Raw genomic sequence first — 5,691 nt, 5'->3', positions numbered from 1 at the left:
TGTAAAGTCTCTCTCATGATTAATTTAATTCCAAACTCTAGAATTTTAAAATTCAAACCTTATGGACTTTATTAAATTAATTAAAGTGTCTAATTAAAAGAAAGTTAATAAGTCCATAATGACATGGTTTAAGTTTAATTAAATTAAGAGTATAGTTTAATTAATAGATTAAACCACCAAATATTTTAAATGTGTAAAATACACCCTTATACTATTATAATAATAAAAGTTAATACTTATATATATATAAGACCGGTCAGTCTTACTGTTAGTAGGACTCATTCACGAAGCCGGTCTATAAGGGGAGTATAAGGTTACTGCCTATCAAAATGGCAGTTTAATGGGTGTTCACTCTCACCCACCGCTTCCTTGACTGGTAGAGGGTCGTTAGCCGAACGGGTTTGACAGGATATTTAAATTCTCATTAAAAGTATAATGAAATACTAAGTAACTAAACACTTATAAATTTCAAATTTTAGTTACTTAGGAAAAATGTGAATTTGGTGCTAGCCCATGATATTGCACTTTTCACCTTGTTAAGTTGTCAGCGGAGCGTGTGTGGTTAACCGGCACACTAATCTGGGACTGACAATGTGTGGCAAAGGGTAGCTTGATGTTAATCGTAGATCAATGGAGCGTGTGTTGTTAACCGGCACATTGATTAGGTGGTTGTAACATTAAGTGTACCAAGTTAATTTGCATGATTATTCACTCCTTGTTTGTGATCCTCGGCATCCCAGTCACAAAATTGCAGGGCACAATCGAGATTTAAACATGCCATTGAATAGTTCAATGAATCTCAAAAGATCTAGGAGTTTCAATTCATTTAAACCCTAATGTTAAATTTCGTTTTTCATGGTGGAAATTGGCAAATCGTCATTTACCTGCCTTCAAATATTTTGTAGCTTGGATTACAGCATCCCTCTTCCGAGTTATAAAATATTGTGTTGGGCCATAGCCTTAATATTTCATATTGGGTATTATATTAAGTACTTAGATCGACTAAACTTGAATTTCTCACTCATAGATGTCTAGTTATGACAACTAGGGTCCTCCTTATCCTTTTGGATAAGGCTATCCTAATGAAGATGATATTCCAAATGGTGATCAAGGTGAAAGATTAATCCCTTTATTGTGCAATAATGGGACTGGAAATCATACTTCACTTCCTCCACCTCCTCCAATTATTCTCCCTAACCCACAAGTTCTTGAAAAGTGCAAGGTCACTCATTCCCTATTGGCAAGCAATATCTATATGTGCTCACATCTTGGAGATGAAGTCACATATTGACAAATTAGGAGAGTTGGGTGTCGAAGTCTCAAAGGAGTTGGCTGTTGACTGGGTTCTTCACTCACCTCCTAAGTCATGTGGCGGGTTCTTTAAAGGACTACTATGTGACAGACCACGACAGGACCCTTATCGATCTTACTTATTTGCTTGTTGCTGCTGAATCAGCAATGATTTGGAGCCCTAGTAAAGCAAATTTGATTGGAAGATCTACTCCCTAAACTTTCATGGACATTGACAATGGGAACATTGGAAGTCCAGAAATTCTTCTCTTCCCAATGGAAAGGGATCGGCCATAGTCAACCCGGTTGACCAAATGGTAAAGAGAAAGGCTAAGTCTGAGATAGTCACATGTACCATTACTAAATAGTCCATATGTTTCTATTGCCAAAGGAAGGGGCATTGGTTGCGAAGCTGCCTTATATACCTGAAAGTTCACTAGGATGGTAAAAGTCAAAAATTTGACTATGCTTCAGGTAAAGTCCACTATCTAACTCTATTAAGTTCCTATTTCGAGATTCTTATTACATGATGTGACTAGGTCGCATTTTGATGTTTTGTAGAATCGAAAAAGGAGAGGAAGCTTAGAAGAAGAGTATGTTGAATCTGATTGCGAAGATGGATTTCGATCGCATGATTCGAAGATCAGAATTTTGAGCAGCTGCTTAAGAGTTATGATAGATTGCTTAGGAATAGATAACAACATAGTTTTCATATGTATTTGCATTGTAAGGATAAGTTTTCCGCAAATTTTAAAATAAAAGGAAATTTTTTGATTTTATTTATTTTATGTATTCTTACAATGGCATTTATGAAAAATTGTTGTTTATATGATTCCATTGATAGCAATATTTGAAAAAGGATTTGATTCTTTCATTTGTGGTAGTGTGATAATTTACCAAATAAGGAAAGATTCTCATCACTCAAGTTTTAGTTGGATAGAAACTTGGTATAATGCAACTTGTATTGTATGATGAATGAGAATTTTCATCTTTGGGAAATTAAGACTAACTGCTTGTTCACATGTATATGTGAGTCAAGTGAAGGACTAGGTGATCGGGTACACTTGGTTGTGCGCTGATCAGGTCCACCACAAAGAACGATAAGGCTATTCTTCATGATTTACTAAAGTTTAGTAAATATGGTTGTGCTTACAAGTTTAAGTATAATTCTGAAACATTGGAAAAGTTTCAATGTATGGCAGGACGAATGAGAAGAATCAGATTAGGCAGAAAGATAAAAGTTTCTCCAATCTGACAAGATGGGAGAGTACTTAAGTATCATGTTTTATGATCATCTTAATGATTAGGAAAAACCATATCACAATTGATCCTCTAAGGAAATCTTAGTGCAATTGTTTGATTAAGAAGAGGAATCGTGAATTGTTGAAATGGTTAAATCAAAAAATGAATCATACTTCGTTCCAAAATTGAGTCTTAGAGTAATACTCTAAGATCGAGCCTTGAGTAACATAATGTTAAGAAGGTTTAAAACACTTATCAAATGTAGAGTAAAATGTTTTCTACTGTTGTACATTTGAAATTGGTGAGTTGCGATGTTTTGGATAAAACAAAGACCAACTAAGGCCAATTGTGTGAAGTGTTTGTCTTGATAAGAACCCGCACTAACTCTTGAATATTTGCTTTGTCAAGGAATGATTCTTGACAAGAGAATCTTATATGTCAAGAGGTCAGTGGGAGTCTTAAAGATCTTGAAAAGTTTCAAGAACTATTCAAGGGTATTGTTTATCACTAGCACACGACTTGAGGTTTATAACCTATCGTGTTGACATATTCTTATTTTTGTGCCCATTCCAGTTAAACTTGACTATGCATATGAGTTCTATGAGTTCTCATTTGTTTGCATAACTACTTGGAAGCAATGGTAGGCCCTTGTGCTGCCAGGTGGCAAGAAGTTAAGATTGAACAAGTTCAGTCCATATGAGTTTGGATTTGTCGCTAATCATGTCTTGTGATTATGGTTGTGACAAATTCACATGGATAGGAACACATACACCCTAAAATCTAAGTTTCATAAGGTTTTTCTCCAAATCATGAAAATGATTGTGAGGAAACGCTTTCACTAAGTAGATTTTAAGTAGATAGCAATTGTGATATTTGCATTCTCAAAGTCGTTAGTGGAGCATGTGTGGTTAACCGACAAACTAACATGGATTAGTGAGAATGGAAAAAGGTCTAAACATTATGATTACGGCATCCCTCTTCATAATTGTTTAGAAACACATATGAGCTGTCTAAGGAAAGGGGTATGATTTTGGATACATGTCAAAGCTAGTGGCAACATAAGTGTTATGCTAATAAGGATATAATTATTATGTTAGTGGGAGCATGATTATTTTGTTAAGTCTTGCAAGTTAGCAATGTTAATTATAGAAAACAAAAGGATTAAATTTACAAAGTTGTAGGGTTTGATAAGTTGTTTTGCTATACTTAAGGGAGAGGAAATTATACTTCATTCCAATTCTAAAAGCTTAGATTGTGAGTCTTTAATCAAATTTAGTCATGATTACATTATTTGCGTTCTAAAATTCGATTATGATTACGACATCCTTTTTCATAATTCGAATTATGAGAACATGGCAAATAGAAATAGAAATATTATAGCAAAAACTGGTCTAGTATCATGACTTTATGTGAGACATCATGAATCGTGTCTCGTATGCTTTGGATATAGGATCGATTACATGTGCTATAATATTCATCTGTTCTAAAGTTTTCAAATGCCTAGGTCATTAAGAGGGAAAAGGACTAGAACTGGATATGACTAAAATGATTAAGCAATTGTCAAGGACAATCTGAGGTTTATCAAAGATTGGTGACTCATGGACGGTTGGAAGTATAGTGTTAATTTTTGGAAAGACCATATTGACATATTCTGAAAAGAGGCAACTCTTGTTCAGAAGTGAGAGTCAAAATGGGAATATGGAAGTTTTTCCATAAGTGGAAGTTAAACTTTAAATTTGTGTAAGATTAGAAAATTTTAATGTAAGAAGGATGTTCAACGGAATGTACTTTGAATTTGAGACTTCACTTCCATGGAATTGCTCTCCATTGGAATACTTTGTAATGCCTGTTGCCAAGTCATTGTGACTTTTGTGCATAGTCATTACAAGAGGATAATTGCATATAAGTTTCGAATCTAACAGATTTCAATAAATGGCACAGAACCTTGTATTCTTACATTTATCATAAGTATTTGGAATTGTGAAATGAGCATCGTTGAAATGTTTTCAATTGATCTATTCCACAATGAAAGGACCATAGGTAAACATAGTGTGCATTCTTGTAGCATGGGACAACTATTGTTTTAATTCAAGTATTAAGTTGATTATTTGAAACATTATACAATGAATAATGAGTAATCAATATTACTCAAAGTTTTGCGGCCATATAGGATTAGTATTATTCTTGTGTTTCACTTTGCATATTTTGACTTCCCGAATAACTAGGTTCTTCAAACTGTCTACACTTGATCATACTTTGGAAGTAGGTATTGAGCCAAGACTGTCATGAATGGGTCTGTAGTTTGTCTAGGTGTTTTACACATAGCTGTAGTATTCATGAGTGCTCCTTGAATAAGACTAGAGTATTGGATTAAACCCATGCTCATTTGAATCACTTCATGGATTTTATCACGAGTGATCATGAGATGATAATATCTTATATTTTTTAAACAGAGAGATATGAGTTGCAGTCTACAAGTCAGTTGCACATTGATAATGTGAAAACGCACCAGTAACTTGGTGTTATAAAACGCATTGTTGTGTGTGCTTTGATGAGCAAATAGAGCAAGCATATGAGTCGAAGTTTATCCATTCCTTTTACCCTTGGAGGGATAAAAGCGATATCTGTGGGCCCCTCGATGATTTAGTGATGACAACCGTAAGTGCTCGGACGGGCCTGGACTGACTTGATTTGTTCAATTACTCGGTCGTCATAAATCGGAAATCGGGAAACAACAAATGGAGAGAGAGTATAATTATAATCCATGTCTTAGTCCATATGGTATCTAGAATGGAGGAATATATGATCCCTTATCCAATGGACATGTTATTGACTAGGTCAGAGTTTGACTGCGGGTTTTAAGTGCTACGATTGCTAGTCGGGTTTAGGAGTCGTACTTGCAGTAATAGTTTTAGACTTATCCAAGTGGGAGACTGTTGGATTAGATGTCTAAGCCCATAACTATTATTGGTATGTACTTGACCCGAGAGTAGCATGGTCCATCTGGGTTGCATATCATCAGGACAATTTGTTAGGATGGATTCTTGAGAGAAGGTTATATATGATTTATTAATATATTACAAATTTTAATATATTAATATGAAATCATATGGTTTAATTAGTATTGATCAAGAACTAATTTGGAATTAATTTTGTGAT

Source organism: Lactuca virosa, chromosome 9 (assembly GCF_052849685.1).
Source record: "Lactuca virosa cultivar CGN04683 chromosome 9, Lactuca_virosa_CGN04683_v6, whole genome shotgun sequence".
Classification (NCBI taxonomy): Eukaryota; Viridiplantae; Streptophyta; class Magnoliopsida; order Asterales; family Asteraceae; genus Lactuca; species Lactuca virosa.
The sequence above is the reverse complement of the archived record's forward strand: the minus strand, read 5'-3'. Positions refer to the sequence as shown.